At 43.4% G+C, this 12,106-nt stretch overlaps 1 long non-coding RNA gene across 7 annotated transcripts; it reads left to right on the top strand.

The window, feature by feature from the left end:
- Positions 1–6,557: 6,557 nt before the first annotated feature.
- On the top strand, positions 6,558–11,744 carry LOC114606693 (uncharacterized). 7 transcript variants are annotated; one of them, XR_013394698.1, is made up of 4 exons: positions 6,558–6,647; positions 10,113–10,236; positions 11,113–11,211; positions 11,599–11,744. It is a non-coding gene; the product is annotated as an uncharacterized LOC114606693 (long non-coding RNA). The 7 variants fall into 7 exon arrangements; XR_013394697.1 differs by lacking the exon at positions 6,558–6,647 and adding an exon at positions 6,678–7,107; XR_013394701.1 differs by lacking the exon at positions 6,558–6,647 and adding an exon at positions 7,147–7,231.
- The last annotated feature ends 362 nt before the right edge of the window (positions 11,745–12,106 follow it).

Here is a 12,106-nt window from a genome sequence, read left to right as displayed (position 1 = left end):
CTGAAAATGTGGCAAACTGAACTTAAGATTGGAAAAACGAGAAACTGAGAAAAATAAATATGGACAGGTTGTCCATCCCTAGTGTAGCTAGAGAAAAAAGCGGGTGGAGCAAAGAATGTGAATCTTACATTTGTGCAATAGCTTTGTTTCCGCCCCCCCCCCCCACCTCACTATCCTTTTAGGCAAGATAACATTAATTATAAGAAAAGCCAGCTGTTCCAGGCCAATGGTCCTTCTAGTCCAGTATCCTGTACCAGATGCCAGTGGGAAACCCACAATCAGGATTTGAACACAAGAGCGTGCTCCCCTTCTGTGGTTTCCAGCAGCTGGTATTCAGAAGTATTGCTGCCTCCTCCATTATCGGAGTTCAGAGGCCTATTCCTTTTTTTTTTTTTAATATTTTTTATTGAGTTTCTTTTCTTAAGTTCATAAACACAGGATAACAATAAGAAATTGCAAGAAACAAATACAAAAAGAAGTAATAGAAAACAAAGAAAGGTTATTTCTGTCCAACTTTCAATAGTTTTTTCAATATTCCAGGTGGACTTCCCCACATCCTCCAGACCCTGCGTTCTTTGCAATAAAAGTTTCAGCAATTTGTTACCTTGTTTCTTAACTTACTGTATCTTTCAGTTATTATGTTTCCGAATTCACAATCTCATATCCCAAACTTTGTACATTTAAAATGAACATAATAAAGTTGATTCATATTACCACCTCTTTTTTCTTGTCTTAATTTTCAGTTTACCTAATCAAGTTGCTAAAGCAAAAATTTCCTAATCGTGCATATTTCTTAACATTCATACAACTTATAATGTTTTTGCAAATAGTCCTTAAATTTTTTCCAGTCCTCTTCCATTGTTTCCTCTCCCAGATCTCGGATTCTGCCAGTCATTTCAGCCAGTTGCATATAGTCCATCAACTGCGTCTGCCACTCCTCCAACGTGGGTAGATCTTGAGTCTTCCAGTGCTTTGCGAGAAGAATTCTTGCTGCTGTGGTAGCGTACATAAACAAAGTTCTGTCCTTCTTTAACACCCTCTGGTCCACCATGCCCAATAGGAAGGCCTCTGGTTTCTTAGGGAAGGTATACCTAAATACCTTTTTTAACTCATTGTGAATCATTTCCCAGTAGGCCTTCACTTTTGGGCAGGTCCACCAAAGGTGAAAGAATGTCCCTTCTGCCTCCTTACACTTTCAGAGGCCTATTCCAAATGGAAAAAGAAAACACCCAAGGAAGGTGTGAAGAGGTGTAGCTTGAAAAGAAGGCATGTATTAGTGGGAAAACCATTTTAAAGTGTTTTGGAGAAATTATTTTGCTAAAATATTAGGCAGAATTACATACAAACATGTGACTATTAAGATAAATTTACATTAAAATGTTAATGAATCTTCCTGAGGATTTTTATTTATTTATTGCAATCTGAGGTGGAAATGTGGAGAAATGAATTTAAGAGAATTAAAATTAGAAACTGAAACCCATAAAACACAGAACAAGACTTGTTCATCTAGTGCTGCATCTAGTGTAGCAGCAATAACTGCTAGCACATTTACAAAGCTAAGCAAGGTCCAATATGGTTTCAAATTGGATGGGGGACTGTTGAAATTCCTGCACTGAAGGGGATTGAACTAGATGACCCTCAAGGTCACTTCCAATTCTATAATTCTATGTTTCTATGATTCTATGGGGGTGTATGGGGTGTTAGGAGAGGGGTGGAGGATACATCACACTCCTTCTGGGGTAGTCTGTCCACTCTAGGTCCTTATCCTGCACTCAGCTCTCACTTGTAGCTCCTAAACTTCTCAGCTTGTGACAATGGCCACACTTTGAGAAATGGATTTGACTGGCTGGCTAAAACAGGTGAAGGTAGCCAATGGGTCTCAAGCTCTTGGTGAGTTAGGGACTTCCCCTACATGTGAAGACAGGCTCTGGTGGATTGAGCAGACGAAGCCAATAGTGGGTCCAATGGCCAAGAAGGTGGATTCTGCACAGGTTGTAGAGGGATGGGGTTTGTCAATCTGGGAAGGCAGCCCATCTAGGAGAAGGAAAACCCTGATTCTAAACCTCTGCTGCTTTGCAGCTATACTCATTTGTGAGAAAGGCTTTGGGAGTAAACCCCGAGGAAAAATCTGTAGCCACTGCCTTGCCGGACATGTTTGGGAGAAGAAAAGGCTAAGAAGTAGAATCATAGAATCATAGAATCATAGAGTTGGAAGAGACCACAAGGGCAATCGAGTCCAACCCCCTGCCAAGCAGGAAACACCATCAGAGCACTCCTGACATATATTTGTCAAGCCTCTGCTTAAAGACCTCCAAAGATGGAGACTCCACCACACTCCTTGGCAGCAAATTCCACTGTCGAACAGCTCTTACTGTCAGGAAGTTCTTCCTAATGTTTAGGTGGAATCTTCTTTCTTGTAGTTTGGATCCATTGCTCTGTGTCCGCTTCTCTGGAGCAGCAGAAAACAACCTTTCTACCTCCTCTATGTGACATCCTTTTATATATTTGAACATGGCTATCATATCACCCCTTAACCTCCTCTTCTCCAGGTAAATCCTACACAAATCCAAAGTGGAGTCTCTTAGACAGTTGGATATGGTGCCTTGTATGCCTCCTTCCGGAAACTCCTGCAGTCAATATGGTGCCAAACATATTGCTCTGCTTTCCTTTGGACCATATTAGCAAGGCTGAGAAGGGAGTCTTGTCATCTGGGCAGCCCAGGACTTCCATACACACTGCCCAGGCTTGCGCCCCAGAGAGTTCACATTGGTGCTGCTAACACAGCAAAAACAATGTGGGAGGCAGCAGTTACTGATCTCTGCAGCCATAGCAGATGCTGTGATTCTCCATAAATGTGACTTCACCCCCGGGGGGGGCACTCCATTGTCTCTCGAGACAGATGGATGCCAACAATGATTGTATAACTATGGGAGAGGGATACCTATGTTTCCCATAACTGGTTCCAGCCTTCCTTCTATGGAAAGAACTCTTTGGATCACAAGTAACTTGTAACACAGACAAAGGATGCCTGGGAAAGGGGAAGGCTTATTACAGGAACCCACATTAGGACTCGATTATGGTGTCATCTTTAATAGTATGCCACTTTTGTTAGAAAAAAGTAACTTATTTCACTGAATAGTTTGTGCTGGGAGGTCAAAGAAAGTACTGAACTAAATCCTAAGCGATTCTCGCCTTTCTTGGTGCTTATATTACTCAGTTCTATTATTCATTGTGAAGTCCAGGCCAGCAGCAAAGCCCTTGGCAGCAAACATTCATTTTCAGGCATATTAACTTTTTTAGAAAAGGAAATGTGGTTTCTTTAGACTTTAGTCATTGCAATATTTGTCAGCTGTCTAAGTCTAAGAAATTAACTTTTTTGCGGGGATTGCTTTTGAATATGAATAGATAATAGAGGTTCAAAAAGCTCTGCTTCTCGAAGACTGACAAATGAGTTTTCATCAAAATAAGTGGTGAAATCTGTGGGGGGAGGAGGTTATTTTATTTTAGTTGTTTTTTTAAAAAAAATATGTAAACCTGATATTTTTAAAGCTATTGCTGTCAGAAAAGCGAATTCTGACATTTAGATAAAGCCAGTGTGGCAGAAGAGTAGTTGGAGAGAGGTTTGTGCGGTGGCATTTTTCAGGAACCTACCATTTTCAAGTTTCTTCAAAAATTAGTTAACTGTGGGAGATAAGCCCCCTTCTCTGTTTTCCATTTCTTTCAGGTTCCAATTAATCAAGTTTGTGCCATATCAGGCAGGTTTCAACCAGCATAGAGACTTGAGAAGGGACTGGTATGGGATGTGGCACCCTTCCTTCCTTCCTTCCTTCCTTCCTTCCTTCCTTCCTTCCTTGAGAAAGAACACAAGAGAGACAGGGGGAGAACACATTTAGAGAAAGTGAGGGGCAATGTCTCCATGCAGCAATATTGTGGGTGACTTGTGGGCGAGGGCAGAGGCAGAAGTGGGTGGAGCAAAACATGCAAATTTGTTGGCTAGTTTCCTTATACACAGGGACGCGGGTGGTGCTGTGGTCTAAACCACAGAGCCTAGGGCTTGCCGATCATAAGGTTGGTGGTTCGAATCCCTGCAACGGGGTGAGCTCCTGTTGCTCGGTCCCTGCTCCTGCCCAACTAGCAGTTTGAAAGCACGTCAAAGTGCAAGTAGATAAATAGGTACCGCACCGGCAGGAAGGTAAACGGCATTTCCGTGTGCTGCACTGGTTCGCCAGAAGCGGCTTAGTCATGCTGGCCATATGACCTGGAAGCTTTCTGTGGACAAACGATGGCTCCCTTGGCCTATAGAGCGAGATGAGTGTGCAACCTCAGAGTCGTCCACGACTGGACCTAACGGTCAGGGGTACCTTTACCTTTCTTTATACACTCACCCAGTTCTCTCTCTTCTCCATCTAGGCAAGCAGTATCAGAGTTCAAATACATATTCCTTTTGGATGAAGGGCAGGATATAAATGTAATAAACAGGGTCACATTTGACCCCCAAACCCAAGGTTCCCTACCCTTGCCTTATAGGTTTTGAAAACTCAAATCTACCTACAGGACCAAAAGGACTAAGAACCCCTACTCCATTCTTTCATTCCTTGCAGCCGTTTCTTAACTGACTTCTGAAAAGTCCACAGGAAGAATATGTTTCTTTTTATGTCATCATCACATATACATGGTATAAATATAATCTCTCTGCTTGCAAGATGACAGCATCACCTTTATGTACAAATGAAATTGGCACCATTTGAAAGCATACTTCCTTCATGACTAGAATTTTACCTCTGACGTCTGCTCTTTTAGAGGTAATCAAATCACATTTTGAATTTCCTAAGCACAGTTAATCATTTTAACAGAATCATTTTGCAGAGTGGTCTGTGACTTAGTTGGAAAGGACACCACATTAATGTATATTTTTGCAATCTCTGCTCTGTGGGGACACTGAATCAAGATATTTCCTGTCACATCGCAAGCTTCTTGACAGAGTGTACCTTAAACAATATCCTTGGTTACCTGGAAAGTTTCCAAATGTTTTTGCTTTTAGTCAGGTACCAGAAAAAAAAAATCCATTGGTATTTAAGCTTAAGTTTTTCCTTCCTGTTTGTATATTCACAAAGAATGTCAGTCAAGGGAGGAGAAATTGGTGCTTTAGATCTGAGTTGTCAAGCATCCCTGGAAGTAGTGACTGTCAATAAAAAATAAATCAAACCTTGGGTATCAGTAAATGTCACTGAAAGTTGTGTGTTGGTAACAGCAAAAAAAGGGGGGGGGAGAGAAAAAACATATCACCCAACTAGTTTCTGAGTACTTGAAAGAGGCTGAAGGTTACCCAGTTCTGAAGAGACATTTAATTGACACCCTTGGGAGTCTTCAGTTTGAGACATTCATTATTACCATTTCCTATAAGAGCTTCCATCACCTGCTCCATGACACAAATCTGCTCTTGCAGCAACCCACTTGAGATGGAACCACACTGTAACTCGATCCATCTGTAGTTCATAGCGTATCTCCTGCATCATTTTGTCACAGGGATGCAGTAGGAGAGTTAAAGAGGACCAGGCTGGTGAAAGGAGGAAATGAATATCCATTCAAAGAGTTCATTTTTGGACCTTTAGGGTCACACGCTCTTAGAGTCACGAGACAAAGTAAATCTAGAGCAGAGGCAGTCAATGCGGTGCCCACCAGATGTTGTTAGACCACAACTTCCAACAGTCAATGGTCAGGAATGATGGGATTTGTAGTCCAACAACATCTGTTCTATAACATTTTCCCAAGGAAAGTTGGGCTCCCCCACTGAACATAGCTAATCTGTTTCAGCTATCTGCTGCCATGGGGTACAGCAGTATAACAAGTAAAAAGATATTGTACATAAGAAACGGAAAGAAAAAGAGAAAGGTCATTCTCAGGAGCTCAACAGTCAGATTTTCAGAGGGCCAAAGTACACAATAAATGCATAGTTTGGCATGGTGTTAATTTTCCTTCTCCTCGCCTTTAAATGGTAGCAACTGAGTTGATGAGGATCAGGAACATGGCACAAGTCAAAGGGGGGTTTAAACACTGCTTACTGCATGACAGTCTCAGTGAAAATCACTGCTCCCCTCTGCCCTTCAAGGTGCAAATTGGCACAGCAGCATCCCCTAAGCTGATACCCTCCAGATGTTTTGGACTACGTCCCCATCAGCTCAGGGGAGTTGTAGTCCAAAACATCTGGAAGGCGCCTGGCTGGGGAAAGAAAGGCTATGGGGTGTGTGTGTGTGTGTGTGTGTGTGTGTGTGTGTGTGTGTGTAATCAGTATAAACCACAGTTTTGTAGAAATATAGCAAGGTGCTGTACACCATACAAAGGTTAGAACAACAGCATTAACCAAACATCGGGAAAATAACTTTAAATACAGGTTGGCTGAAGGAAAATCCACATTCCCAAGGCTGCCCAGATAACACCATTGTTAGCTGACATCTAAAAGAAGGCAGAGATGATTCCTACCAAACCTCTACTGGCAGGGAGTTCCACAGGACAGGGGCTGCCACACTAAAGGCTTGGTCCCTAGTAAGAGCTCACTGAACCCCAGAGGCTTGGGGAACCACAAGAGGTGCCTCCTCAGAGGTTCTCATTGATTGAGGTGGAGCAAAAGGGAGCAGATGATCCTTAAGGTACTTTGGTCCTAAATTGTTTAAGGTGTTGTGTTTTAGCACAACAACCTTTCAAAACTGTGGCATGTTAGCACCCAAAATGTATATGTAAAGCAGGGGTCTGCAAACTTTTTCAGCAGGGGGCCAATCCACTGTCCCTCAGACCTTGTTGGGGGCCAGACTATATTTGGGAGGGGGGATGAACGAATTCCTGTGCCCCGCAAATAACCCAGAGATGCATTTTAAATAAAAGGACACATTCTACTCATGTAAAAACACACTTATTCCCGGACCGTCCGCGGGCCGGATTTAGAAGGCGATTGGGCCAGATCCGGCCCCCGGGCCTTAGTTTGCCTACCCTGATGTAAAGGGTTAATTGCAAGAGCTGTAGAACTATGTGATGTCATACACTCTGTGTCAGTTATGGCAGTTGGTACAGTTATGGCAGTTAGTTGAACAGTCTTAACAGTTAGAGCAGCAGGTATGTTGTGTTGTGCTGCTGTCTGCCTCAGAGTTAGTTAGTCTATAAGAGTTTAATCTATGCAAGATGTTTTAGCAATTTAAGTATCACCGACCTGCATTGCATATTTAATCTGCAAGTGCAAGTATGATCAGTAACAGCTGTATGTTATTTAAACTTTAAAAGAGAGTGTCTCGAGTACAGTAGTACCTCGGGTTAAGTACGGTTCTGGAGGTCCGTCCTTAACCTGAAACTGTTCTTAACCTGAAGCACCACTTTAGCTAATGGGGCCTCCTGCTATTGCCATGCTGCCGGAGCACGATTTCTGTTCTCATCCTGAAGCAAAGTTCTTAACCTGAAGCACTATTTCTGGGTTAGCGGAGTCTGTAACCTGAAGCGTATGTAACCTGAGGTACCACTGTAGTTTTTATAGGAGGGAAAAGAGAACTAATTAAAGGGTCAAATGGTCCAGGCCTGTCTTCCAAATACTTTGAGTCTTAATTCCCACAAAAACTGCATTGATTGTATCCATGGATTTCAAAACAGCACAGATTTTCTTTGTTTCCTAGAATTTCTGAACAAACAACAGCAACCAGGATGCCAGTGTTCTTTATTTGAACTCCTGATCCATCTTCTCTGCATTTCAGAGATCTATATTACAAAGGTTGGCATGTGTTTTTTCACATTCCGCTGCAATTAGATTCGAGTCCAGATGTGATTGCCTTACGATGGAACTCTTGCATCTTCATTAATGCGACTCACTGGCAAACCACAAATCTGCTACAGCATACCTGTCAATCCAATGCAAGTATAGCTTTTATATGGCAATAAGTAGATTCTATTTCAGCATGTACTCCAAATGCCAGGAGACAACTGAATGGGTTGTGAGTAAATGGAGATGCATCGCACTACTTCAGGCAATGCTTTCCTTGATTTTCTGAACCGCCTGAGAAGCCCTGCAAAAGATTATCCTAACAAAAGCTGCTCAGAGGACTAATGTAACATAGAAGTAGACATAACAGAAACAGATCACTGGTTCCCAGACAAATGAGGGCATCTGCATGGATGGAGCATATCCACTTCAAGAGCCATTTCTGTAGCAAATGATTCCCTGGGTCTCAGCGGATCTCATCCTCTACTCTTTAAAGGAAGAGAAAAAAGGCAGGGAAAATGGGATGGATGATTACTGGTGGCATGCTTTGCTCAGTGATATATACACAACGCAAAGTACAGCACAGCAAGAGAAAACTTTACATTGTTCATCGGAGGCTGATTCATTCTGCAAAAAATAGAGCATATTGGATCCATCCCAGCACCCATTTCTAAACTGTTAATCAGCCGATCCTGGCCCAACTGCACTGGCTTCCAATTGGTCTCCGGTGCTGGTTTTGACCTCTAAAGGCTTAAACAGCTCAGGATGGCAACATGTCAAGGACCACCTCTCCCCATATGAACCTATCTGGATCTTGTGATCATCATCTGAGGTCTTTCTTCATGTGCCTTCTCCACGAGAGTTCTAGAGGGTGGCAACAGGTGAACGGTTATTTTCTGCAATGGCTCCCCATTTGTGGAATGCTCTCCCCAAGGAGGCTTGCCTGGTGCCCTCATTATACACCATTAGGTACCAGGTGAACATGTTCCTCTTCAACCAGGCCTTGGGCTGATTGACATCTGATGCCCTTTTAAATGTGTTGTGGGGTGGGATTATTGGTTTGTAGTTGTTCTTATTTTTATTATGTATTTTGTGGTTTTTGTATTGTAATTTTATCTTGTGAACTGCCCTGAGATCTACAGATGAAGGGTGATATACAAATTTATTTATTTATTTAATAGATTGCATTTCACCTTGATAAAGGGTTGTAGGCATGATGTCTGTGTTGTTAGATGAGGCTAGGGGTTTGTGCAGCATTCAAGCACATACCAGGCTCTCACTTGGATGCATTCTAAGTGAAACAGTGCTGAAAATAACAATACGTACACATCGTATGTTGATGTGCAGTGTATATTTTATAGAATCATAGAATCATAGAATCATAGAATCATAGAGTTGGAATAGACCACAAGGGCCATCGAGTCCAACCCCCTGCCAAGCAGGAAACACCATCAGAGCACTCCTGACATATGGTTGTCAAGCCTCTGCTTAAAGACCTCCAAAGAAGGAGACTCCACCACACTCCTTGGCAGCAAATTCCACTGTCGAACAGCTCTTACTGTCAGGAAGTTCTTCCTAATGTTTAGGTGGAATCTTCTTTCTTGTAGTTTGGATCCATTGCTCCGTGTCCCCTTCTCTGGAGCAGCAGAAAACAGCCTTTCTCCCTCCTCTATGTGACATCCTTTTATAATTTGAACATGGCTATCATATCACCCCTTAACCTCCTCTTCTCCAGGCTAAACATGCCCAGCTCCCTTAGCCATTCCTCATAAGGCATCGTTTCCAGGCCTTTGACCATTTTGGTTGCCCTCCTCTGGACACGTTCCAGTTTGTCAGTGTCCTTCTTGAACTGTGGTGCCCAGAACTGGACACAGTACTCCAGGTGAGGTCTGACCAGAGCAGATATATACTGTTATAGACCAAGTTCAGGGAACCTGTGTTTACTGGGCTCCATCAGCCTCAGCCAACGTACCCAGTGGTCAGAGATGATGTGAGTTACAAAGCAATAGAATCTATATGCCACAGGTTAGCTTAGCTACCCTTCTACTGAGTTAGTAATGGAGAATTTCTTCTTCTTCTTCTTCTTCTTCTTCTTCTTCTTCTTCTTCTTCTTCATCTTCATTTTGTTCTGTGTTCCCCCCCCCCCCCGGTCCATACTTTTAAGTGAAGCGGCCTGAATTGGAACATAATTATCCTTTTGAATTTCTACTTCTCAAAATTTTGTGATATAGTACTCGGTTCAAAAAAATGAACTTAAGAGTCAGACATGTACTTGAGGCAACCTATCTTGCCAGAAAAGAGACCATTACATATAAGAACCATTTGCTCTGTGTGTGGTGTTTTTTGTGTGTTTGTGTGTAATTCTTTTTCTTAGCCTGTTATAGCTGTGTCTAGTAGAACTTCAGAATCATTTGAACTTGTCTGATCTTTCACTGCTTGGTCCAAATGGTGGAGGGAACACCAGTGGACTCCAGAAATGCACAACTTTAAATGAGGTGGTAAGCTCATAAATCATAGAATTGTAGAGTTGAAATGGACCCCAAGGGTCATCTAGTCCAATCTCCTACAATGCAGGAATCTCAAGATACCTGCTCCTACAGTCTGCTGGCAGGAAGCATCTATCAGGAGGGAAGCAATTTTTGTTAATTACCCCTCCCACCCTAAAAAATCTGCTCTGGGCAGTAAGACCCCCCTGAGACTGATTTAAGGAAAGTTTAGGAGCTTCATGAGCAGGGAGAATTGCCAGAATTCCCATTTCTGCTTGCTGATGGATGCCTTCAGTCAATTGAAGGACACCAATTGGATACCACCCATTATACTTAAAGGTAAAGGTAAAGGTACCCCTGCCCGTACGGGCCAGTCTTGACAGACTCTGGGGTTGTGTGCCCATCTCACTCAAGAGGCCAGGGGCCAGCGCTGTCCGGAGACACTTCTGGGTCACATGGCCAGCGTGACATCGCTGCTCTGGCGAGCCAGAGCCGCACACGGAAACGCCGTTTACCTTCCCGCTAGAAAGCGGTCCCTATTTATCTACTTGCACCCGGAGGTGCTTTCGAACTGCTAGGTTGGCAGGCGCTGGGACCGAGCAACGGGAGCGCACCCCGCCGCGGGGATTTGAACCACCGACCTTTCGATCGGCAAGCCCTAGGCGCTGAGGCTTTTACCCACAGCGCCACCCACGTCCCTTACAGCGCCACCCGCGTCCCTTACCCATTAAACTTAGGACCCCTTAAAAAAGAAAGGGGTTTACATTAATTACTTTCCTCACCATATATGTAGACATGGGTATTACAATGCTCTGAAGGCATAGTCACAAAAAGCATCTCCTCTTATTAATTGTCCTAATTCTACATTGTCTTGCTTTTTTCTCATAGGAGCACCTAGAAACAAGGAAGCCAGTGCTAATAGATATCTCCATATCGCCCCTAAGACAGATAGCTTCAGACTCCACATAGATCAGCTGCCTTATCTCAGTTAGTCTCCTTTCTCCATAAATTGTTAACTTGTTGTTTCAGGCCAACTATCTGTAATTAACTTGGTAGATAAATGGTATGAGGCAAGATTTGGATTTTATCTTTTGGGCTTGACATGAAATTGAAATTCCCTTTGGAAGTATTTTCTTCTTTTTGTACTTCATTTCCTGGGTTTGGGGCCAAGTTCTAATTTTCACTTGCTTGCTGGAGCCTGATTTTTTATTTTTTATTATTTTCATATTAGTCTAAGGCTCTTCTCTCTGATCCATTGCATTTTCTGACTGTGTTCTCAGTGTTTTGCTCTGTTCATTGAGCTGTTCTAAATGCAGAGTCACACCTTCATCTTTTCCTCGAGGCCACTGTTTACATTTATCTTCTTTCCTTCAGGTTAAAACAATATACAGCCAGTTACATACTTACACTGAGAGGCTGAGTTCTCCTTTGCTAAAATGATATCAAAGCCCCCTTGCACTTCGTGGCCACCTGAAGCTGGTGAAGATCCTACTGGCTTCCCCAAGACATATAGGTCCTGAGGTAGGTAAAAGGTAAAGGTAAAGGTACCCCTGCCCGTACGGGCCAGTCTTGACAGACTCTAGGGTTGTGCGGCCATCTCACTCAAGAGGCCGGGGGCCAGCGCTGTCCGGAGACACTTCCGGGTCACGTGGCCAGCGTGACATCACTGCTCTGGTGAGCCAGAGCCGCACACGGAAACGCCGTTTACCTTCCCGCTAGTAAGCGGTCCCTATTTATCTACTTGCACCCGAGGGTGCTTTCGAACTGCTAGGTTGGCAGGCGCTGGGACCGAACAACGGGAGCGCACCCCGCCGCGGGGATTCGAACCGCCGACCTTTCGATCGGCAAGCCCTAGGCGCTGAGGCTTTTACCCACAGCGCCA

The sequence above is a fragment of the Podarcis muralis genome, chromosome 11, assembly GCF_964188315.1.
Source record: "Podarcis muralis chromosome 11, rPodMur119.hap1.1, whole genome shotgun sequence".
NCBI lineage: Eukaryota > Metazoa > Chordata > Lepidosauria > Squamata > Lacertidae > Podarcis > Podarcis muralis.
The sequence above is the reverse complement of the archived record's forward strand: the minus strand, read 5'-3'. Positions and strand labels throughout refer to the sequence as shown.